This window comes from Cavia porcellus, unplaced genomic scaffold, assembly GCF_034190915.1.
Source record: "Cavia porcellus strain 051 isolate PalLab524CR breed Dunkin Hartley unplaced genomic scaffold, mCavPor4.1 scaffold_22, whole genome shotgun sequence".
Taxonomy (NCBI): Eukaryota; Metazoa; Chordata; class Mammalia; order Rodentia; family Caviidae; genus Cavia; species Cavia porcellus.
Window position 1 is genome coordinate 24,004,869 of NW_026947505.1, and position 26,104 is coordinate 24,030,972.

The window sequence follows — 26,104 nt, forward strand, 5'->3', positions numbered from 1 at the left end:
AGTGGAGAGGAAGTTCATGAAAAAGCTATGAAGAAATGTAACAGAAGTTAGGGTTCTACTCTTAGGATGAAAACATGTAGGTCCAGGGATCTAGGGATGCTATGAAGATTGCTTAAAGAAAAAACTCTCTAACTCATTTACTATGCGGAATCACACAGGGGCTGTTAAAATGGCAGGAAGAATTGTGTTTCTTAAAGTCTTGGGGGTGCCTTGGGAGATTCTCAGTTGCCCTCAGTAAACCATTAGAGTAATAGTGTCTTATCTGTGTTCCAAGACGTCCCATAGATGCCTGAAGCCAAGAATAGTACCATACCTTATATATATTAGATTTTTCACACATACACACCTATCATAAAGTTAAATTTATAGGTTAGGTACAATGAGAGGTTAACAGTAACATGATAAAATCGAACCATTGTAACAAAATGTCACACTAAAAGCCTTTTGAAACTTATGAATAGTTTATTTGGGGGATTTTCCATTTAATATTCTTGGACTGGTATTGGCTGCAACTGTAGAAAACAAGATCACGGGTGAAGCGGAAATGCTGCACACCATGTAATGTACTGACGCAGTATCCTGCAGCAAAGGATGTTAAGGTATTTGTTTTTATTCATTTGAAAATCGTATCGGTTCTTCTGGAAAAATGCAGAGCTTGCTTTGAAAAAGCAGAAGAGAAATGAGACTAGAATTCTAAGTAATGTTTAATTCATAAGAAGGTGAGAAAGGAGAAGTGGAAGAATTTGAAAAATGGAAGAAACCAACAGAAAAAAAATGAGACTGTCAGACTTAAAGTACAGCAATAGTGAATGATAAATATAAGTGAACTAAACATTCTAATTTAGAAATAGAAAGTCTTAGACTAGAGACAGAAAACCAACTCAATGCTGCTTTTAAATATAAATATAAATGTACCGAAATTTAAAAAGATGGAATTAGTATGACATATTAACTGTCTGCTTTAGAAAGCTGAGATGGTCATGTAAACACAAGATGAAGGATTTCAAAATGATATTGTCAGAAGTAAAAGGGGCAATTCTCCGAGGACATATAACAGTCATAAAAGTATATGCACCTGTAAGGGTGCTTAAGACACATGAAGAAATATTAAGAGAATCTAAGAGAGGCATAGAAAATTCCAAAATCAGTTTGAGATTTTAACCTCCTTTTGTCATCAATCTGATAGAACAACTAGGTTTAAAAAAAATCATATTCCTCCTTCTTGATTGGCCAACCTCAGGGGACTGAGTCCATGCCAGCCAATGAGTGCTGCTCTCACGGTGGATTTCTATTTAATTTTCCTGTCTAATGATGTGCAGTTGTTGCAATGTCCTTTGTTCCCTGAAGAACATCTTGAGACTAATTGTAATTGCTCTGAGAGTGAACAGGGTCTTTGCCTGAGCGAGCGAGTGACTGAAGAGTTCACTCAACCCCTCGGGAAGAGTTTCTAGTGACAGAGTAAATTGCTCCACTCAGGAAGGTAAGACCCCCGTCTCTCCCCAGAGAGCATCTTGTAACAACTCTTCACCAAACATTGGCTGTCAGGCAGGCAGGCTCCTCCTCAGAGGGTCCTTCACTCAGGGTTTGATCATGCTGATGAGCCCTTGAGCACCAAGATTAGTTTTACTTGTATCACTAAGTGACTCTTAGAATTAAAGGCACTGGTTATAGCTGCTAGGAGCCACTTAATGGGATTATGGCAGCATGGCCCCTGCCGGTCCCCCTGGCTCCAGGCACAGTCCCCTGTCTCCATCAATTAACTCTCAGCCTAACTGTCTCCCTGAGATGGGAATTTTTCAATTTCCTGCACTGATAGGATTTGCCATTTTTCCAGGCCTGAAACAATAATGAATTTGAACCATGTGGACACTCTCAGGATAACACAGGGCAGTTATTTAGGTTAAAACATCTTTTGCTTCTGTACCAATTAAGTCATGTGATTATGGCGATTTGACCCTCTGAACTAGTCTGAGACCAAATATTTCGAAGTTAGGCTTTTCTTTGTTCAATTTAAACCTTTAAACCTTATTTCCTTAATTATCTGCCTCTATCCAAAAAAAAAAAAAAAAAACCCAAAAAACCCAAACTGTGCATGATGGTGCTAATGTCTGAGCTCATTGGGAGACTGAGGCGAAAAGATCCCAAGTTCAAGCTCAGACCTGTGCAAGTTAGCAAGATCCTAAATAAAAACGAAAAGGGCTGGCGAGATAGCTTAAGAAGGCCCTGGGTTCAATCCCGACTACTGCACGAAATACAAACAGAAAGGTTGTACAAGCTTAAATTAAATGAACCAAGAAACCAAATTCAAGAAACTGCATACAGTTGATGGTTGGAGGGAAATATCCAAGATCTAAATATGGCATTTCGATAGTCCAGGGGGAGAAATCCTAAAGTGTTTTAAACAAATAGAGAGCTAGTTTCTTTCTTTCTTTTTTTTTTTTTTTTTTTTTTTGTCTTTTTCCTTTTTATTGATATCGGGGATCGAACTCACGACTGCCTGCTTGCAAGGCAGGTGCTTATGCCACTGAGCTAAATCCCCAGCCCCGAGAGCTAGTTTCTAAGGGGCTTTCATCTTTAGGCAGTATGTAAAATCCTGTCCAGAGGGCCGTGGGTAAGCTCAGCGATAGACTGTATGCTTAGACTACTTAAGGCCCTGAGTTCAATCCATAGTGCACACACACAGGTGCATGCATGCACACACACGGTTTCTACCTATGGCAGGAGAAAGTTCCCTAGGAAACAGTTAGGGAGTAATCCAGGGAAGAGGGATGAAACAGTAAGGTGAGTACACAGGCTCATCTTCTGCAGAGGCCTTCAGCACACCCGTCCAGGGACACGGAGGTTCCCACTCAGTTCTTACTTCTCACAGTGTTAGAGGCTGAACCCACGGCCTCAGTGCATGCTGGCAGGTGGTCCACCACGGGGCACATCCCCAGTCCTACATTTGGCAGTAATTGCTCTTTCCGTTCTTTTCCTCAGCTAGGGTAGTAGCTCTAACTGATGCCACAGGGAGCACTGTGTGACCCTAAATCCTCTCGCCCCAAGTGGCAAGTCCCCAAGTAACATATGGCCATTTTGTCTTTAGTGCAAGGAAACAGAACATGAAAGAACACAGCTTTCTGGAAGACCCTACCCTTTGCTCCTAACTTTCACAACTTCATAGACAATGACTGAGGTGGGGGGATTATGAAATAAGTTGACAAATGATTTGCATCAGTTATTTCCCTTCTAATGGCTTAATTGAAGAAAGACACTTGGAGACTGTATGGTTATTCAACAGGTGTAGGAGAGGGAAAGACTTTTTGCTACTTTTTCCTTCAAATGGTTTCAGTGAGGAATCAGGACACTTTAATAGAAAAAAAAAGTATAGGGCTGGGGGTCAAGATTGCTGTTAGTTTTTGTGACCTTGGGCACCTGAGTCTCATCTGGCCCTCAGTCTTCTCATCTGTAGTCTGGGGATAGTAGTACTTTCCTGCTGGCTTCACAGTAATGTGTACCGATAACATCACACAGGCGGAAGGTTTTATAGGTGACTGTGCAGGTGCTGGATGATCCTTATCTAGCAGTCTTAGTTACAGTCTGGAATTGTTTTTCTGTCTTCTTTCTTCTCTCATCACTTGCTTACTTTGTGCTTTGTTCAGTCCATTATTCCCACTACATATTCGGACATTCCGTTTTTTCCTATTTGCTATCTACGTTCATTTAACTGATGACTTATCATGGTTTTCATTAGTTACCACATTCCCAAGTATTTATTTTAGCACCTATGACACCTTTGAGTTTTTTCTTTTGGGCAGTGTGGGGGATTGAACCAAGGGCTTTGCATATGCTGGCCAAATGCTCTACCACTGAGCTACTCGCCAGCAATCCTTCCATCAGGGTCCCTAGGCAGTTTTCTGATTTCACTTTCCATAGCTTAGTGTTCTGTACTGAGAACCTAGTGTCTGCACACTGGTTTGGAAGCTTGCTCTGGTGAGTGAAATGTGGCCCTGCCCGCGGTGCTGGGGCCCTTCAGCTCCAATCCATCCTCAGGCTGGATCAGCTCAGCAGAATCCACCACAGTGGGACACGCACCCTCTTTGGTCTCCAAGTCTCCTTTTCTTTTTTTCTTTTTTTTTCTCAAGATGAAAGTCCATTTCAAAGAAATTTTAGCAGCCAATTTGTTGTAAGACATCAAGCTAGAAAGTAGTATTATCCTTCACTGCGTTTAGACCCTTGTTTGGGGTTAGTGGCCTGGTTTTTCTTTTGAGGATAAGTCTCATTGATGTAATTCTAAAACAATTTTAAACCCACAGATTAAGAACATATGTTTCTTCCTGTCACGTGTTGAGGGAGACGTCAACTCACTCTGAAGTCTATATTGAAGAATGTCTTTAAGGCAAAATTGCAATCTTACAGCTATAGTATCTACAAATTATATCAAGTAGGGACAGAGCAACCCAGAGAGTCAGACAAAAGTTAGGGTAAGGAACTCCGGTGCTCTTTCTCTGACAGAGGCCTCCGGGTCTTTTGTTTCATTTGCCTTGCTGTGTGGGGACATGGCTGGGTGGGGAGACCTGGCTCCCTTCCCGTGTCAGTCTCAGACAGGTGATCTGTCTGCCTCGCTCCTTGGATCTGTCTGTATCTTATCTCCTACCACTTGGAACACAAGTTTCAAGGCTTATTATCTACAGTAGCAGAGCACTTCCTCTTTTTATCCTAAAATCGCTCCATTCAAGCTTTGAAGGGTGCCTTCATTCTTTACGGTTTGAAGCAGTGATGCTATCTGCATCCTCTCTATCCTGTTCCAACTCATCCTGGAGGCTCTGATGGCATCTACTCAGCCTTTATCAAGAAGGCTTAGCTGAGACGGCTAATTTTGGTTCTGAAAATGGAAAACTTTCCAAAGGTGCCCTCCTCCACCAGCCAATAGTTTTTTCCCCAGGGTTTTGATCAGGCTGCAGTGATCCTGTTTGTTCCAGTGCAGGGCCATTTCTGGGTGATTCTTGATATGTAAGGGGTTAAGCATCCCAGACAGTACTAGTGTAGTGAAAAGCAGCCCCGATCCAAAGCATATAATGTACACTCCAAAATAAGCCGGGCTCGCCCCTCTTTAATGGGATCGCTGCGGCCAAGCCAAATTCTACAGCTAGTCAATTGTATACATCTGGCAAACCTGTTCATACCATTCAACGTGTGCTGCAGTATGATTTTAATTACATACAGATTGAATGGCTGAAAGAAAGTACTGAAAAATAAGCAAAATAAAGTTAAGCACAAGCCCTTTTAAAGTAGCCTTGCTGGGTTAGGATGTATGCAAGTGAATTTCAGGAGAGGGAGGGAAGGATACGGTGGGGGGAGCCCAGGGATGGGACAGGACTTATCTTCGGCCTGGGAAGGGGGCAGCCCACACAGTGGTGATTAGACTGCTTTTGAAGTTCTGACTCCTGCTGATGCTTGCACCTTGGTACCTTCTTCCTTCCAAGTATAGGGTTCTCTCTGCAAACCAAAATTGCTCTCTGGGCAAAAACTACATTCAGCTTTAAAGGCCATGAGCATTGGATATGGCAGATTAGTAGTTGTGAAATTCCACCCCGCTCCCTGTCTAACCAGACTTTATTAGGGCCGTGTTCCATGTTTTTCTGAAGTTCTCTTTACAGAATGATTTCAAAAGTGATTTTGTTTATTTTGTGTGAGGAAAGGAATAGGAAGAAAATTCTGTTTTGGAATGTGAAATTGTAGTTCCTGTTTCTGGAGCGTGCAGGGGACTTGCTGAGCAGAGGGGCCCCCACTCTGGAATGCGCTTTTCTTACCCTAACTGCACAGCTTCGGTTTCCCTCAGAACTTCCTGGAATGGCGCTTTGACTGCATGTCTTGTGGGTAAACCACTCGGGAGCTCAGCCTTCTTGGTGTGCAGTGAAACTATAACCCGCATGAGCTGACCCAGTGCAGTTTGCCTGAGGAAGTTGGAAAGCTTCAAGACACAAAAACTGACACAGTCCAGGCTGTCTGTCCTCCTGGGGAGATGATGGAGTTAGTATAACAAGGACCTGAGGTGACACTAGGTTTTCTAGGTCCTTTCCACAAGGGTGCAGTCTGCCATGTGTGGCTTTGCCAGTGAGGCAGGCGAGCCAGGGAGAGATGCTGGGAAGCACTAGGAGTGGCCCACTGAGTGCGTTGGGCTCCTTCCCAGCGTCCCTGCAGGAAGGGACAGAGAGAGTCTCCTGGACATGAGCCAGCGGACCCCAGCTGCTGCAGAGGGAGCCATCCCCATCCCCTTGACCCCCTCTGTCTTGTGCAGGGCAGCCATCGGCAGGTCCCACCTGTCCTGCGCCTCTCGGATCATTGTGGTGGCAATGTCCATCTGTGCAAAATGTCCATTTCCATGCTCCTCTGAATCTCTTGGTGAATATTTGTGGCAGAACCAATCTGCAGACCTGTAACTTTTTCTTTAGCATTTGGGTCTTGGCTCAATCATGTTCTTCAATCACTAAATCTGGGGAAGTCACCAGGTTAGCCAGGACTTCTGTGCTTGAACTAATTGTTACTAATTTAATTTATTTGAATTCATAGTAACTATCTGTAGGCTGAAGTGCCTCACTTTGCAGAAAATAACAGGACTATCAATTAAAATATAGGCAGTGGATTATGAATTTTTTAAAGGGCAGGGTCTATATTATACCACTTTTATTAGAAAAGACCAAATGACTCTAAAGTTGTTGATTTCCCTTAGCTGAATAGATTTTTTAATTGGCTGTTTAAGGATGTGTTTAGATGTATTAAAAATAACATCTTCCAGTCATACAAACAAGTGTCTCTCTGTTTGAAAAAGAAGAAAGGAAGGAAAGGAAGCCAGGGTGGGAGGAAGAAAGCTAGACAGACAAAAAGGAAGAAAGAAAACTCATTTGTACTTAATTTCAAATATGAATTTCTCACCTTTATTTTTTATTTATTTATTTTTTAATGTTCTTCAGTGGCTTAACATATGGGGCCGGGTCCAAGTTATTCTCTTATAGAAGCCACCTCCTTAGAGCCCAGATACCTGCTGTGCTTAGCTACGGAACTCTAAGGAAGCAGGAGCTGGCGTTAGCTGCAGGGACTCCTTCCCTGTGCAGGGCAGTGGAAGGGCTCACCAGTGTTTGTAACCCAGAGAACCATCAGCACTTCCCCGCCCCACTCTCCCCACCCCAGACCCAGTCCTGCAGGCCCTCCACTAAGCTCGGCCACACAGAGACTGTCCTCCCTCACACTAGGGAAAGGGACACATTCAAGGGGTGCAGGGGCGGCTTGGGCAGCACAAAAAAGAGCATCTGCCTGGGATGCATTGTGGCTCAGGCCCTGTGCTCTGGGAGCCTCATTTTCCCTCGCTGGCTTTTACTACTTTGCCGTTAGTCACGAAGATGTCACAACTAATTAAAGTATGGGACTGTCTCAGCGGAGGGGGAAGCACTTCCTGTAAACAAATGATTGCAGCAGAATGTACGGATTTGCTGTGGCAGAGTTCTCTGCCTGGGGAGGGCTGGGAGGGGCTGGGGCAGAGCGTGCTGAGGAGCGCGGAAGGATGAGCAGGAGTTCGTGGGACGGAGGCGTTAGGAAGACCTTCTGAGCATGGTAGATGAGATCATGAGAGGCAGGTAAAGATTCTGCCTCGTTTTTAGATAACAAAAACTCCAGCATGGCTGGAATGTAGGAAAAATAGTAAGTGGGAATTTACTGGATATGAAACTGGTTTGCTGGATTGGGGTCAGAGTGGGACGACCACAGGCAACAATGATGGATGGATCGACTGATTATTATTATTATTATTATTTGTGTTATAGGAGATTGAACCTAAGATTTTGAGCATGGTCCCTAGGCAAATGCTCTATCATTAACCTACATCCCCAGCTCTATATTTAGTTATTAATCTGTCCATGTCTCCTGCTGAAGTATTTGCACCCCATAACCTGGGAGTAAGTCTTTCTGATTTTTCTGAGTGTGTCTGAATCCTGCTGTGTGTTCAGTGGACCCAGTGGTGACACTGACTGGATGACTGAATGTACTTTGATTAGTACAGACAGTCACTGTGGCCTCCACTGCTGAGCTGATTGTACTATAATCAGGTCATATACTACGGTGGTTTGTTTGGACTCTCAGGCAACACAGAGTCACAAAGGTTCTAAAATAGAGAGTGAGCTAAGCTTATCTGTTTGGGGAAGTAAGGCTGGCTATAATGTGACAGTGCTTTGGGAAAGGCTCGAAGAGCGGCTAGAAAACTACTGATGACTCAGAGGCAGGATGAGAGGCCTGAGGCAGGGTAGAAACTTGAAATATTAATAAAGTCAAGCTAGAATCTAGCCCCAATTTTTGATGACTAATGGGATAAGCAGGGGGAGGGGTAGCAAAGACCACTGTGGACTCTTTATAGCTTTCAAGTAGAGTCTCAAAGATGAAAAAAGCAAAGACATCTTAACACTGGGGCACTCAGCACATCTCATTTGATGACATTGGTTTAGAATAATGAACAGTAGATGACAACTGATCTACAAGACTCACACGAACATGCAGAAGACTGATTCTCATAAGGTATGGAATGTTTGCAGTGTACAAATGCGTAAGTGGAGAGGGTTTTCTGACAGTAGGAGAATGCGCAGGGCTACCACGTATGGCCTCATGGGTTGCACACCATACAACTCTAAAAGGCAGCATTAATAAGAACAGTAGATCACCCTGAAAATCTGCCGTGTGCTTTTGTTATCCTTCAGCTCAGTATATTCATGAATTAGTGCTCTGGGTAATAAATAAAGCAAATATTTAGGATGAGAATTTGATAGTCTTGCATGGATTAGTCATCTGATGAAGTGGATATCCTTTCTATGGCCGAACCATTAGTAGTAGTTGTGTGTTTGGATGAGGTTGGGTGTCTTTTCATGTTAAAATGAGAGAAGTAAGCAGGCATGGTGACATATGCTTGCAATGCCAGTATTTTGGGAGGCTGAGGCAGGAAGATCTCAACTTCAAGCCCAATCTGGGCAATTTAACAATTTATGAAACCCTGTCTCAAAATAAAAAAAAAATTTAAGAAAGGACTGGGGAGGTAGCTCAGTAACACCATGGGTTCAGTCTCAAATATCTTACCCCTCCCACAGAGCCCACCACCACCTTCTTTAGTCTGGCCTTGAACTCCTGAGCTCCAGTGATCCTCCTGCCCCAGCCTCCCAAATAGCTGGCACTATAGGCATGCTCCACCACATTCAGCCCTGTTTTTCTCTTTCTAAATCAGAAAGGGTGCTCCTCTACCCACCCTGACAATAACGGGAGGCTCCAGCCTTTGGTTGGTGGTTGCAAGTCCAGTCTCCCTGGCAGGCTGTGCCCTTCCTTGGGATCATGTTCGAAGGGAGTAACGCAGAATGACACATGGCCTCCGTTATTAGAAGCGGTGGCTTCATAGAAGTGCATGAGGAACACAGGATCCCTTATGTCCTCTCCCAGCATCATAAGTTGCTTTTAAATTCTGTGGATTTTGCTCACATGCTTCAGGGGAAGTGGTTTGAAGAGGCGATAGCTGGGCATCCATGTGGCTAGGTTTGGGCTGCAGCGTGCTGTGGCTGGGGTTTGGAAACTGTGGTGCTTCTCAGCTTGTAGGAGCAGGAAGGCTTTGCATGGTGCATCAGAGCCTGGCACCTTCCTGGGGGTGGCACTGCCAAGGGCTGAGCTGGCAAGGTAGAAGGAGTCCAAGCTGATTTCAGACCTGCCCCCGCCCCCGCTGCCCTTGACTTTGCTCTGGGTTAGTGAGCATCTCCAGATCCTCTCCCTTTGGGACCAGTTGCCAAAGTGCGGTCTGAAATGGAGCCTCTGTGTGGTGCAGGTGATGCAGAAAGGTCTGTTTCTCCCCACACTATTCATCCAGTGGAGACACATCAGGTTGCGTGGTCCATGGCCGTGCATTTATTTTAAATAATGTTAACAAGGGAAATAAATCGCTTACCGTCTTCCTCCCTCTCTGGGAGTGTTTATTGTGATTGGAAGGCATCCTAGCCCGTGTGGCTGTGGCTTTCCCCACTCTTTGTGCTCTGATGTTGAGCAGCCCTCTGAGCAAATAAGCAGAAATGGGTGACTTTTTATTCAGCTGCAGAAAAATGATCGAAGTTGGGCCTTGGAGAGAACTGGAGTCACATACCTGGGCTCCGTCCTTAGTTGTGTGCGGGCGAGGCCTGAGGGGCAGTAGAGAAGTTGCCCTTGGGGGCTGCTGCCCTGGCCTGGTATTCGGCAGGCAGTGGAATGGATGGTCCTGCTTTGCTGTTTGATAGTACGGTATTTACCCAAGGTCCGCATCAGCCCTTCCTATTGGCAGGAGAAATTTTGAGCAGCTCTTAACTTGATCAAAACTTAAAAGCAAAGCCTGATATAGTGGTGCTGCCCTTAATTCCAACCTGAGATTAGCCTGAGCAGTAACAGCAACAAAAAGCTTGATATCTAAGGTGCACATGTTTTTCAGTTTTGTTGCTTGCTTTGAAGTTTTATTTATGTATTTAGATAGGATATGTTCTCTTTTTTTGTTTTTTGAGATAGGATCTCAATAGGTGAAGTCCAGGCTGGCCTCAAACTTATTATGTAGCTCCTGCTGGCCCCAAACTTGAAATCCTCCTGCCTCGGCCTGGCTAGATATCAAACATCTTAAAATTTAGTTCCAAACTAAAAAAATCTCTGTCTATTGGCACAACAGATGAAATGTACTTAGAGGGGAAGAGCTGGAGAGGATGAAAATTCACCCAGTGCCTGACAGCACCGTATACAGAGCCAGCACCCACCTCAGAAAGCTGTCTTTCCTTTGGCAGATGAAGGGTAGATGGGCTTCATTCTCTTTCTTTGTGTCTTATTAGACTTGGAAATACCAGATAATTGATCATTGTTTGTCCTCTACTTCAAATAAATGATTGCCTTATATAAGCTCTCTATTTTTTAAAATTTGTATTAGTACGTTTGCCCTACATAACAATCACACTCATCACGGGGAGTTTGGACATGTACATAACACATCTGAGTTATTTTTACACCCCTCTCCATTCCCTTCCTATCCCCGCCTTCTGTCTCTTAGTCATTTAAAAGTGGAAACCTCATCAATACAGGAAGTAATGCCTGCTGCGCGCAGCTGTATGAGTTACCTTCTGAACGCTACCTAAGCCAAGCCCGGAAACAGAACTTTCCGCTGCCTCTGAAGCCTCTGCCCTGCAGCGCACCACAAGTATGGTCACCACTCTTCCCCCGTCCCCCATGCCAGCCGTGCGCCTGACTTTCAGTGTCTTGGGTTTCAGTTTTATTATTAGATGCAAAGGATTAGTCTTAGCTATTTAAAAAGGTTTCATGGAGCTGGGGGTCTGCTCAGTGGCAGAGCATATGCTCAGCTTGTGTGAGGCCTTAGGTTCCACCCCAGCACCAAAATAAACAAGTAAATAAAATTATTACCTTTCCGTTTCTCATTTAAATCATAAATTTGCCCCCTTAGACTTTATCTGTTGAACAATCTTTAAGTAAAACTTAAAGCATTAAGCGAATTCTATCAGCCAACAGAATCACTTTAGTTACTTTGGCTTGTGTTACTCATAATTTTAAGATTTTTTTTTCAAAAAGCAAAATTGTTAACACCTAATTTTAAATGAAACAGGGAAAAAAATCTAAAAATAGATGTAATTTTAAAAGCTAAAGAATGAAACAACTAGATTAGCAATGAAACTATTATTTTGCTAATATTCAAAAATTGCAAAATATAATCATCATATTATGTTATCTCCATGTAGTTTCTGGATAAAGAATAGAAAACAGTTTAGAGTGCTTTAAGAAGTAGCAAAAACAAGTACCAAAATCACAAGCAAGCTCTCAGCAAAAAACAAGGGCTTAGCCAGGCAAAGTGGTGCACATCTGTAATCTTAGCACTCTGGGAGGCTGAAGCAAGAGGATTTCAAGTTTGAGCCCTGCCTGGTTAACTGAGACCCTATCTTACAGCCTGGGCCAAGGTGTGAGGTATGTCTATATGAGGGTTCCAGATTCAACCTTTGGTATTAATCTTTTTTTTTTTTTTTTTTTTTTTTTGTTAGGGCCAGGGATTTAACTCAGTGGCTTAAGCACCTGCCTGGCAAGCACGAGGTTGTGAGTTCAATACCTGGTACAAAAAAAAAAAAATCCCTAGAAAATAATAAAATAAGAAAAATTTTTAGTTTGGTGATTTGTCAGCATCGATAATAATTAAAATGATAAGTACTTGCAGAAAACCTTTAGTTCATGAAGCATTTCGCATAACTTTTTGGAGGTGGGGAGTACCAGGAATCAAACTCAGCACTTGCACTTGCCAGGCAGGCACTGCACCACTGAGCTATACCCCAGGCCTATTAGTTTCTGAATAGAATGAAAAAGAAATAGGCCCTGATTGTTTTTCTTGCATTCGGTGTCAGCTAGTATCCTCTTCTTAGCTATGATCATTAGTGAAGGCTTCCTAAAGATCATATTTATACACTACTGTCCTAGGTGATAGGTGAAGAAGCACAGATGCCTAGTTCTTATTTTCTTTTATGTTTCTGAAACAGTTTGTTTTGTGTGGTATCCGGTTATTGTCAGTGTCTGTACGGAAAAAGTATGGCTGAAGAAATGGATAAGCTCGTTAATCTTGACATCCTCTTGCATCATTGCTTAACAGATAGACACGCAATTACACATCGCCAAAATAACATGAGGAATTTGAGTGTGCCTTGCTCAGTCTTCGCACAGCCCGTGCAGGAAGACCTTGCATATGGATGGCTCGGGCTCTCCTATGGATGGTTTCTGCCTCTTGCCATGAGTCCCACTTAGAAACTGGAGAAGGTATTTCCACTCTGAGGCTCTCTGCCCTCTCGACACAGTGGGAGGTGGGACTCTCCTAGAATGAGCCTGTGTACATAAACCTTCTAGCAGTTCTCATGGTTCTAGTAATTTGGACTAGATTTAGGGTTCTGTCTCTTCTTCCCAGCCTGGCTCTACCACACAAGCACAAAACTTGTGTCTCTGTGCCGCCCCTTTGATGGGTACCCTTCTCTGTGCCAGGGTACAGAAAAAAGGAACCCCGCTCCGTTTTCCTGTCTTGCCCCTGAATCCTCACACCAGTCCCTCCCAAGCTCTTCCTAGCGCTGAGTGTTTGAGCTGAGCTTCTCCTCCTTAAGAGGCTTTGCTTGGTGAGGAACCAAAATCGTGCCCAGCTTACTCTGGACTTAGGTGCTGATCATTCCCTGGCAGATGTTTGCTCCTGTCGCACTCATCATTTTGCATGCCCCACTAGTTCCATACTCATCTCCTTGCTCTCTAACTCAGTGGCCTTCATACTCCTTTGCACTTGACCCACAAATGAAAATACAGTTTCCAGTGCAAACCGGTACACACAGATGTATAAGGGACTAAGATATTGTCTATGTCTTTACTGTATGATATTTTTCATTCTGTCCTGTTCTGTTCTGCTTTATTTGTACATTTTAATGCTGATCAAGACCAATTTTGAACCAGCTATAGTGGCATATGCCTGTAACCTAAGAGGCAGAGGCAGGAGGATGCTGAGTTCACACACACACACACACACACACACACACACACACACACACACACCTACATAAATAAATCTCATGGTCTTCTGGTGTGTTGAAAGCTGCAGTTTGAACAACATGTTCTAATTAAGTGCCTGACTGTGCCTCCCCATCCCGCTGGCGTGTGAACTTGCTGAAGGCAGGAAGTGTGTTGATTGCTCCACTGTACTTGGAGCATCTGCCTCGGTGCCTGGCTGAGGTACTGAGATGAATAATAATTGGGCAGAGAACACAGCTTCTCCAAGCCTTCACGGTCTCGCTTGCACAGGGAGATGTGCTGGTGTCATGGGGCGGTTGCAAGAACTGAAGGAGACCGTGCATTCGAAGTGGAGCACAGTGAGTTCAGCACCAAAGGATCGTCTGTGAACATGAGTCCCCGGGTTTCCTACGGCCAGGGGTCTAATCAGCTGTCAGACTCTGTACAGCCTTTCCAGGCATAACGAAAGATTTGAATTCCCTCAGCCCAAAGTCCCAACCAGCTCAAGCACTCTGAGATTTCCAAACTGCCATGCAGCCAGGAGGCAAATTGCCTTCAAGGACTCAGTTTTTCCTTTAACTTAGCACAGGTCAGATTTCGGCTGAAAAATATGAGAGTGTTGTAGGGGAACAGTTTTTTTTTTTTTTTTTTTTTTAATGCCTTGATAAGATTTGTTTCTCCATGAAATATGGGGAGTTAAACTTATTAGAATTTCATTGCAAAAATGAAACTCATTTTGATATTTAGAAGAATTATAAAATAAGTTTAAGATCTGAGTTCTTTCTAAATCAAAACCTTTTATAAGGGACCTTTAAAAATGAACTTAAGAACAATTTAGCAGGTAAAGCACTGGTTGATGAACTTCTGAGTTGACCAGTAGCTGGTTGCTAGATTGTGGGTTGGACAGCCTTTCTGGAATTTTATTTCTTCACCTGTGAAAAGGAGCATCCTAAGCCAGGTGTGGTGGGCATACCTGTAATATTCTGTAAGGCTGAGGCAAGAGGGTCACAAGTCACAGCCCAGCCTGAGAAACTAAACTACAGAGCCCTACCTCACCTTGATTTTGTCTAAAAATAAAGTATTTTGGGGGGATATAGGTCAGTGCAAAGGCCCTTGATTCAAACCTCAGTACCACACTCAATCAACAAATAATAATTTTTTTTTCTTTTTATCGGTACTGGGGATCGAACTCATGACCACCTGCTTGCAAGGCAGGTGCTTATGCTGCTGAGCTAAATTCCCAGCCCCTACAAATATTAATATTTTTTTAAAAATTAAAAAGCAGCAGCCCCGAGGCCCTGCCACTAACAGGGCTGGGTGCTCCCCTGCGAGCTGCGGCTGCCAGCCCAGAGGAGAGGAAGTCATGCTATGGGACTCAGCAACCGGCTGATTCTCAGGAAAATAGGAAGATGTTAAGACAAAGGAGCAAAATACAACCTCAGACTTTCAGCCCACTGAGAACAAGTCCGGAGACACAGACATAAAATAAATTAGAAGTCACACACCTGCAATTTTTCAAATGAGAGCAATTGAAATAAAGAAACAACTGAGTGCTTATATTGCTTGATTAACTTTGCATACCTCTATCTGGTGGTCTGAGCAACTATTTAGAAGATAACAGCGTACAAGATAGTAACTATTGTTGATTTTCCACTCTCCTGTTTTTGAAATCCAATTTCATTCTCATTGTTCCATTTGTTTTATTTTAGTCTTTTTAAAAAATTAAAAATATCTCATCCAGCTGCAAAATTTTGTGCTCCCAAATAAGAACTTCAAAGTCCTTTGATTTCTATTTACTGGAACATGTTAATCACCAAGGTAATAACATCCCCACAAAAGCATACCTCAGCTTCAGAGTCAAACACGGCACCTTCGACCTTTGCTGTCTAGAGCATTTCTTGCTGCTGTCATGTAGAAAGGCTGAGTGATGGTTTCGCTGACCTTGGAACTAGTGAAGAGTCAGGTTGGCTGTTATCTAAATAAATTAAGCTTCAGAAACCAAACTTTGGCATGAATCATCACTCTAATTTGCTCTGAATTATACTTCGTCTTGTCCCTGAAATCTGAGCTTTTCATAAAATACTGTGTGAATTGATAGTTCACATATGAGTAATTTAACGAGCCTGTTTGTTATTTTCTTTTAGGACAGAATGACTTGGAAGATTGCGGAGCTTCTAAAGCTTCTAGGGGAATGTGAAGTCTTTCATCTTCAGTGGGCTGGTTGAACTTTACAAAGGTCAGTAGTGAATTCTGTTTGTCTCTATGTCTTCAAAAGGTCTTATTGAGCAAGGTGTCCCGAAATTAGGGTGATTCAGAAAGTTGCACCTGCATCCGGCCCCTTTCACTCCCTTGGCATTAAAGTCAAGGGCACCCCACATGTGGGGGAGGAAGGAGGAGCCCAGTGCAGGGGCGCTCACTGCAGCTCTCAGCCTCCCGAGGTGGAAATGTCAGCCTTCCTCCTTCCTACACTGCCCCCGTTGAGATTCTGATGGGAAAGAAAAGCAAATACTAAGTGGCTCAGTCTGAAAGGCCAAACAGTTTTCAACAGGGCGTCCCTTCCCTCTGTTGTTTTAGAAAGACACAGCTCAGCTTCCCACTGCAGTGCCAGCCTACCCATTGCAGTGACTGTGACATCAGCACTTGTTTGGAGAGAAAAGGAAGCCGGCTGTGAGACCCTGTCTTGGGGTTCATTTGTTTCCTGCTGCCTGTCGTTGGCCCTTCTTTCCAGTCTCCATTCCCTGCTTTAGTTTCTCTATTTTTCACCTAAAATAAAATGCAGGTGCAATCGTGTCACTCCCTTGGAACATCCCAGAGGATCCCCATTTCCTACGGGACAAAAGCCAGTGTGGCTTGCAGGCCTCTTGGCCTGAATCCCATAGGCCCCCTTGGCCTCGTAACTTGATGTCCCATCCTCACCCTTGGACCCGTCATCAAGTGGGTCCCTGTGTCTCATTCGTGCTGTTTTGTCTGTCTGGCATGCCTGCCACCTTCTCCCCCTGCCCACCTTACAGTCTCAGCTCACAGACCAGCCTTTCTGTGCCCACGGGCCCAAAGGTCCCGATCACACCTCATCTGTGCACAAAGCACAGTGTGTCACTAATAAGAGCATACCTGCCCCCAGGCCCCACTGCTCTGGGCTTCCTGGTCAGGTAGCGACTTCCTTGTCCATGAGACGGTGGTCAAGGTATAGAGCCTGGAGCCCAAGATTGTGGTTTGTTGACTGGGCGCTCAGACTCCATGTCTTGGCAGCTTACTCTCCTTATCTGTGCAATAGGGATAAGGAAGATATCCATACACAGGTTTGTGTGTCCAGCAATGTGCCCGAAGCATTAGGGTCAGTGCAGGTGCCTGTAGGGCCTCTGTTGGTTAAGTATTAGTTGGAATGCAAATATATTATTCTGTGACATTGTAGTATTTTCTTCTCTGTGCAGTGGAATCATCAAGCCAGGGAAGCATCCCCATTTCTTTCATTTCAGATGCTTCTAAGTCCACAGGCCTTTTGAAGCCCTCCGAAGCTTGGCTACAGCATAAGTTCCTTTGAGGCCCTCTGGAAGACGTCAGGGGCACAGGATCCCCAGCTTTCTCCAGAGCTGAAGGCCATACTGAGGATGAGCCTCTGAGCCTCGGTCTCCCCCGACTCCTGATATGTCAGTCCATGTTCCTTGGATGTCAGTCTGCGTTGCTTGGGACACCTATCAGAAGTGCTCAAATTCAAAGGGACCCAGTCATGGCAACCTAAAGGGGTGTCTACTCACAGTCCTGTCACTCTTAATCTTGATGTGACCTCTGTGCCCTTGCCCTGGGAGGCACTCATGGGTCTGCTCTCTGTCCACAACACCCATCGTTAGCCCATCGCCTGGGCAGGGCTTCTCTGCATGAGCACCCTGGATAGGTGACTGAGGCCACCACAGTTACTCTCTTTCTCTAGGGCTCGCAGAGGTTTTGGATATGGATATATATGATCCCCCTGCCCAGAAGCCTGAACCAATGTGATGTGCCCTGTGTGGGCCTGTCCGAGAGAAGTGGCCTGGGTGTCTACCTGGAGCTTTGGTGCATGTTGAGGACTAAAGATAATCACTATCTCCCTAATCCTAATTTGTACCCTAAAATTCTCGAGGATAAACAATTTGGGCACATTTTTGCATGTGCATCAGACTCACACTTACAAACATGGTTATGCACGCACATACACACACACACCCCACTATTGTTGTCTCTGTAAAGGCTGACTGAGGTTTGGGGAGGGTGCGCCTCGGGCCCGATCTCTGGTGTGAGGCACACAGCCTTCCGAGGCGCCCTGGGCTTTTCCTTTCACCTGAACACCTGAACTCAGGGAGGTGCCAGCATGCAAGCAAGTACCCGCTGCCACTTGCCTCACAAACACACACGTGTGCCCACGCCTGCTCCTCCCTTCCTCTCAGTCACACACACCCCCAGGCCAAGGGTGGGGCTCTGCGTGGGGAGTGCAGGTGTGGGAAGAGACTGTCTATGGGCAGTCCTTGGGTTGTTTCTGGTTTTTTATTAGTATGTGTTTGCAGTATATAATGATTATGTTCATCATGGGGAGCTGGTGCCCGTACATAGCACACCCTAATTCTTCTTAGGTCCCCTTTCTTTCTCCTTTCCCTGTCCCTCCATATCTTGGCAATGTTTCCATTTGTAAAAGACCTGTCTCCCTGTTGCCTATTACCTGATTCTATTTTGCTCTTTGTTTATGCTTTGGGTTTCTCTTACATGAGAGTTTGTGTGTCCGAATTATTCCATAGAACACTGCCCCTGAGTCATTTCTGAGTGGCCCTGCCCTTTGCCTCCATACTCTGTTCTTCCTCCCTTCTCTTTTCCAAGACCTATTCCATGAAGTACTGTTTTTCAGGCTCCTAGCTTTCGCTTTTTCATTGTACTCTCCTGCAGGGTACTGAGCGAGGAAAACACTGAGCTGCATCCCCAGCCCTTTTAAAACTTTTTAAAAGAATTTTGAGACAGAGTGTTATTAGCTTGCCCAGTCTGTCCTTGAACTTGTGGCCTTTCTATCTCAGCCTTCTGAGATCTGAGATTAGAGGTAGCTGCCGCCTCACCCACCTCTATCTTTCTGTCACCGTTTTTTCTTCCTGGCCAAGCTCTAGTCTAGGCAGACATCTTTTGCACAGATACTACTGTGATTTGTCCTTGTTGTGACAGTCCTGAGCCACCCATAATGTATCCCTCTACCTCATAATCAATAGCCGTTGCTGGTGATTGGACCAACTGGGCAGGAGCCAGTCCCAAACCCCAATCTTACATGATTTGAACCAGGCATCCTTGCTAGATGATCACCAGTGGCTCATTGCTGGCTTAAGCCAGGGATTGATATTTGAACATGTGACGCCCTTCATCAAAGAACCTCAGTGTCTGGGGTGCGGGTGAGTAGAGGATGTACTTAAACTACAATGGTAGATGGTGTACTTAGCACGTGTGAGGCCCTGGGTGTAATCCCCAGCACACACATGTGCAGGTGCGTGAACACACACATGTACAAAGAGGACTTATTTAGCTTATCACTCTGGCAAGTTGACTTGTACACTAAGAATATTGTAACTGTATAAACATGTCAGTTTTTTTAAAATTCTAGACAAATCACTGTCAAACACCCCTTGGACAAGTGTGCAAATAGTATCTTGAGAAACTTGGGGCCTTGCTAGTGGGATCAGATTTTAAGTGCACGGGGTGGCTGGGGAAGGCTCCAAGAAAAGATTTAAGACAGCTGAAGTGGGAGACATGCCCTGGCTCAGAGATGGGGAGACTGACTTTTAAAGTCTAATTGTATTGAAGAAAATGAGAGTATGTAGCAGTTTGTCCCTGTTGGGCACACCAGACATGAGCTGAGTGGCCGCTAGCATATAGATGTCATAAAGGGAATTTTGGAAGCAAAGAATTGGTAACCCTTCCGGTTTCCAGAGACTGATTCATTAAAACAGATTGCGAATATTTTGTATCAGCTTCAAACGTTTCCAAGAATGCAATCCACTAAGATAATGGTAGGAACTGAAAGATCAGCTACTGAAGAGTTCACTGCTTTACAACACGAATACGTAATGCCACTTCAAAATGACTGACTTTATTTCCGGGACACAGATTCTCTGGGAGAACTGTTTGTTCCATGTGCTCCATTATTAGCAGATAGTAACACCCTGCATTTAAATACCCTTCTCATTTGTGGCTTTCAAAGAATTTTAGAAGCATGCATGAGTTCTCATATGTGATTGGATTTATTTTCCCGTTTTTTAGGTGGATAGTGAATAATTTTACACCTAGGTAAAGTATAGAGGCAGTCATTTGAGTATCAGAAGTCCATGGAAAGGTCAGGAAGCTGCGGTCACCTTTTAGGGTGTCACATCTGAGCGTTAGCAAATGTCTGACCCCTTGCAGATGAGACTCTGATACTGATGCCCAGATGAATTTAAACATCTCCCTGCCATTTTTTTCTTTCTTTTTTTAATTAAAAGAAAGCAAAACAGAAAAAAGGGTAGAAATGATACAGAATTTCAAAAAAATAACATTAAGAAATCACAAAAAAAGAGAAATCATCACTAGTTGACATAGTGCATATTGTTATCTTAGAAGTAGTTGTTCAGTTTACAAAATCAAAGCATGAAAAATGAACACCCAATCAATGACACACAAACTATTGTATTTTATGTGCTAACAAAAACTTAGTAGTATGGTTACCTATGTGCACACTTCAACATACATACATATACGTTATATGTGTTTACCTACAAGTTGTTCTTTCCTTTCGAGCATTTTCTTTCCCTTTCATTATTACAGTATCTATTATATACTTCAATTTATTATTATTTATTTTTACACTAGAGAGACAATATGATATTTACAAATGTAAGTGATTTATTTCACTTATGAGTATAGTCTTAAGTTGCCTCTATTTACCTATAAAAGCCTCAAGATCATCCTTTTTAATAACTGAGTAATATTCCATTGTATAAAAATACCACATCTTTTATTTGTTCTGTGGTTGACTGGCATTTTGGTTGTTTCCAAGATTTAGCTATTAAAAATTGTGCTGCTATGAACATGGTGCACATATATCACAGAGACATGACATTTTCAGTTTTTCTGGGAAAATACCCAGGAGGGGAATAGCTGGATTGAATGGAACATCCAATCCTAGTTTTTTGAGGAATCTCCATACTGATTTCCACAGTGGCTGCACCAGTCTATATCAACAGTGGAGAAAGGTTCCTTTCTCCCCACAGCCTGCCATTTATTTCTATTCCTGTCTTCTGACATTAAACTCTCAGATATGCTGTGACAGATGGTAGAAGTTTCCACACTTCTTATCAGTGTATGGATTTGAGAATGATGTATCTCTCTCTACTTCTTCAATCTTTTGAAATTTTAGAGCTATCTTTATATTATTATTATTATTATTATTATTATTATTATTAATTTTTTTTACTGCAGCTTGAATCCAGGGCCTTCACACTGAGTTAAATCTAAAACCTGTTTAGTTTTTATTTTAAGACAGGATCTCATTCAGTCACTAAGTGACCCAGGCTGAGGTAGAACTTGAAGTCCTCCCGTCTCAGCCTTTCAGAGTGCTGGAATTACATAAATTTAGAGCTGTTTTATATTCTCTCTCTCTCTCTCTCTCTCACACACACACACACTCATACATAAAATCTGAGCCCTCCAGAAGTTTCTGGAACAGGACCTTATGGTCTTCTTACCCCTGTCTCATTGCCCCAGCTCAAGCCACCACTAAACCCTGAGTGTAGAGAACTCCCTGGTGCTCTAGATGAAGGGAAAACTTTCCTCTCCTACGATTCTGATTCTGACCCTTACATTTTAGTAGCTGAAATCTAAACACAACCTGTTGCTTTCATTTCCTCTTCATTTATCTCTTGCTTAACCCCCTACGGTGGCCTCTTCCCTTGACTGAAGCCACTTTCTAAGAAGTTTGCAGTGACCTTGGGGCATTGAGAAGCCTTTCTCAGAGCATCCTGCTTACCTCCCTGATGGCCCACCCGCCCTTTGAAAGTCTCTCTTCTCTTGACCTCTGAGACGCTGAGTTTCCCATGTTCCTCTCCCTTCCAAGGCATTTTCTCTCTTGTTTGGAGTTAGCCGGCCAGGGGCAGCAGCCCTCAGGTCCCAGCCCTCTGGGATGGAACAGCTCTGCCAGCCTTATGTCCGAGTTGGGGAGCGCTCTCGCCCATCTGTACACACTGCTCTGCCTCTCTTTGCCCACACCCTCTGGCTCACCAAGTTCCCCTTTCTCCTTTGAAATGGCTCTTTACCCCTCCCTTCTTCCTGCTGTCTGGGTCCAGGGCCCCTGCCTCACTCAGCAGTGGCCCGGCTCATCTCTGCCACCTCCCCACCCGCTGCGGCGCAGGGGTGTCTGCCTCCCCGTAGCTCTGCTGCATTTGGTAATGGCCCCTGCTGCATGGCAGTGCTGCTTGTCCCTCTCACGTGGAGCATCCCCAGCTTCAGATCCCCTAGTACATGGGCCAGGTTTCTTCATCCTGTTGCCCTCTCTGGGGAAATGGGCATAGACTTTGAACCTGACCCCGTCACCTGAGGGCTTCTTCATCTCTTCTTCAGGAGGGCACAACTGTCGGGCCACTTGGGCCTTCTCAGGGCTTGTGTTTGGGCAGAGAGATCCATGGAGGCTGCGAAAGCTGTGACACAGCTCAACTTCTGATCACATGTGTACAGGGGACTTGGCACACTTGTGGTCAGCAGCTTCACACTGCTAAATTCTACTCAAGCTCGGTTTCTTACAGGTAGCATTTCCCAGAAGGTGGGAATAAATTCTTTTAAAATTTTCATGGAGAAGTAAACTGCTTATTGAAAGTATGCTTTTGACTGCCAATTTGGATTACCTTAGATGAATGTTGATGCGTGAGACATTTGTTAGCAAACCACACATCTATTCTGCCTGATGGGGCTCAGGACTACACGTAAATCACTAAGACAATTTCCTGTAACAGAAAGTGGCATTTACTTACTGCAGATCAATGCACCCACTCCTAGGTGGCAGAGTTAGGGTGCTGAGTATGATTTGAGATGCTGACCAGTTGGGAACAGAGTGACGAGGCCACCAGGCTGGCACTGCCCTCACAGCTTCTTAAATTCCCTGTTAAACTCACGGACAAGTGTTGACATGGGGATTTGAAAACACAAGACTAAAACAGGAAGTGAGAAGGTGTCAGTTCACTTCCTGGACTTTAAACCTAATTGCTCTGTGGCCTGAACACAGCCATCCTATTCTCAAAGTTATGTCCAGCAGGGGACTGGGCTGTGAGTAGAACAGGAGACACCTTTACTGAAACATACTCTACTTAGTGAAATCAATTCTACACGCAGACTGTAATTTCTTGGTAGGAGGGATTATCAAAAAATTGAGGTGGTTGAATTGCTTTTTGTTTGTTTACATAGTAGACTTGGCAGGATTGGTGATATAACTGTTCAGAGTTCAAAAGTCATTCCAGTATGGATTTGAACTACAATATGGCCCAGCGTCCTGAGCCAGGTTTATCTTGCCAACCTCTGCTGGAGGTTATTTGGTAGCTGGGAGCAGTAACCTATCCTGTGGTGACAGCATGCATTGTATTCAGGTTAACTTTTAGAGGTGTTTTCCAAATTGAAATGTAATTTTCATTACCCTAACAACAGGTCATTACGTTTTTTTCCCACGCAAACTTATGTGTGTCTCTTACCTTGAAAGCAAAGGCCTGAGTTGGAGACAGTGAGCTGGGGAAAAGGCCAGTGCTGTCCAGGGAAATCTTTTCTAGTTAAGTACTTCTTTGAGAATTTTTTTATCTTTGATTATTATTATTACAAGAGAACCATAGAACAAAAAAGAAAGAAGACAAAGAAAGAAAGAGAGTATAGGGAGAGAGAGAGAGAGAGAGAGAGAGAGAAAGAAGAGAGAGAAAAAGCAGAGTCAGAGAAAAAGAGAAGCCTTCTTCTAGCGGACCCCATCTTTTTTCCGAGCTCTCTGCTGAGCAAAGTTGAGCTCAGGACACGGCTTGCCTTTTCAGCCTCCGCCTTCCATGCGGCCTCTTGGCCAGGGTGCTGGGACCATTGCTTATGGCACAGGAGAAGGACACACATGTGGGCCTCCGTATTTCTCCTGGACTGTGCCTGCGGTCTGTGAAGGGAAGACCCACAGCAGTTGCCAAGCTAAGCATTTCTGTAGTCTGAATCACACAGACAGAACTTTGTTTTGTGAACACAAAAAAGGCAAATAAAGGAACAAAGTGCCAATTCTAAAAGGCGATGAAATGATCATCACCAAGTGCCATTGTACGAACTCAGACTAATTCTCAGCACGGCTGGTCTGTCATTCTGCTTTGTGTGACAAAAATGCAAACGGGTAGTGAGTTGGTTCATCTTCTCTCTTCACTGTTTACTTTAAGCCATGCTTTGAAGCATTTTTGCTGCAAGCCAGTAAGAATTTTGGAAAGTCTGTTCGTCACTGCAGTTTAATTAAAACACACTGAGCCCAGGAGAAACTTGTGATTTAAAGTAATGGAAAATCAGGGGTTCAGAAGTATAGACTGTTCCTAGGCAAAAAGACCTCACCTCTAAAACACTGGATTTCTTGCCTTTCCATTTCCTTGCAGATTTGTAGTTAACTCATTCTTAAACATATGAATGATCATTTTTCCAATAAATAATTGATTAATTTCGTGTTTATACATCTTTGCTATCTACCTGAGTATCAGGTATCATCCTAGTGTTTAGACCATTTTGTAATCCTTAGTGTTAGATTCATGGTAACTATTCGTTTGTTGTTCATCTACTGTGTACAAAGCAGATGTGAGTGCTAGGAATACAACTGTGAACAGAACAGAGCAACCTGGTTCTTCTCCTCGCAGAGTTTCTCAGATCTCTGGTGCTCCTTGGCTCTACAGCATGTTACTCGTGTCATATTGAGCTTGATCTTGAAAAGCAAGCTTGACATTATCAGTGTCAAATAGTTAAGAAAAAAAAATAATTTTGAATTTAGTACTTGTCATCAGCATGCAATTATATCAATTTTTAAATTTTAACAGATACATAAAAACATTGAAGTGGTACATATGAACAGAATATGGTGTTCTGTTTTGATACATGTATATATTGCATAATGTTTAAATCAGGTTACGTGTATTTATCTCCTCAAACAGTTATCATTTCTTTATGGCTAAAACTTTCAAAAATCCTATTTTTTTTTCTTTTTGGTGGTGTTGGAGATTGAACAGTGGACCTGGCATGCTGAGCAAGCACCCTCCCACTGAGATATGTCACCAGCCCTCAAGCTCCCTTCTTCTAGCTCCTTGAAATGTTCCCTGTACTATTGTCACCCACAGCCACCCAACTGCGATAGCACAGTGCACCTGTCCCAGCCGCCTACCTGCACTGAGAACCCACTTCTCCACGCCCCCATGCGCTCAGACTTCCCCCTCTCTCAAGTAACCACTGTTAGACTCCCAGCCATCTCTTTTAGATTTCTTGTATGAATATATGAATAAGATCGAGTAATATTTATTTTTCTGTGCTTGTTTTATTTCGCTTAGTGATTTCCAGTTCCATCCCCATGTTGCCCCAAATGACAGGATTTTATTCTTTTGTATGGCTGAGTAGTATTCAGTGAGGTATATGTGTGTTTTCTTTATTCATTCCCCAGTTGCTGGACGCTGAGGTTGATTCTGTTTCTTGGCTATTAGGAATAATGCTGCAGTAACAATACGGCAGAGCTCTTCTGAGCATGATCTACACACGTCACTGCCACGTGTCTCATTCCACTTCAGTGCCACCATCATCAGGGGGCTTTCCACTCCTCTAACCAGGAGAGTGAGGTCTGGGCTGCAGCCACGATTCTTAGCATACACAGTAGTTTCCATTCCAAATCACCTGGATGTGTTTGGCAGAACTCAACAGACACACAAGCAAATGTCATTGGTTTCTCTTACATAAGCAACCCAAATTAAAAATAAAGAACACAATAAAAGGTAATAGGAAATAAGGGGATAAATATTTTTCCAAATGAATAGGGAATCAAGAGATAAAGGGAGGGGAAAGGGGAGGAAAAGAGGTTGAAAAAAACAATTAAGGTGCGTTAAGGACCAACATGTACATGCACACGTGCTGTCTCCACAGAAGGACTGCAAACATTCTGTGCTGCAAACAGGCTAATAAAACCCCTCAGCCTCTTTATCTTCACCTTAGACTCACAAAATCAGAGTCTTAAGACTTAGTATCCAATGTATGCATTTTTATCAGACTTTCCTCCTCCTTCCCCAGTCATTTTCAGGCAAAATAAAGTTCAAAAATATAATTTTCAAAAGGTTCTTGTCAAAATCAGTGCAAAAGCTAGTCATCAATAGGTTAAACCAGGGGCCAGGGGTTTAGCTCAGCGATGTAAGTGCCAGACTGGCAAGCACTAGGTCATGAGTTCAATCCCCAGTACCAAATAAACAAACAAACAAACAAAATAAATTGGTCAAACCAAACACATCCAACCCAATATTTGGAGCTGGAGGGCAGATATCAGGCAGGTATGTGACAAATTTTATTTGGTGTC

General features: G+C 43.7%; 1 protein-coding gene across 3 annotated transcripts in view; it reads left to right on the forward strand.

Moving 5' to 3' along the window:
* Scaf8 (SR-related CTD associated factor 8) overlaps positions 1 to 26,104 on the forward strand; it is a 232,920-nt gene that overhangs the window by 182,247 nt on the left and 24,569 nt on the right. For all 3 annotated transcript variants that reach the window (XR_010041897.1, XR_010041896.1, XM_063232935.1), the window contains one exon: positions 15,684 to 15,775. The gene's annotated coding sequence lies outside the window, so the exon portion shown is untranslated. Of the gene's footprint in view, positions 1 to 15,683; positions 15,776 to 26,104 lie in introns of those variants that run through there.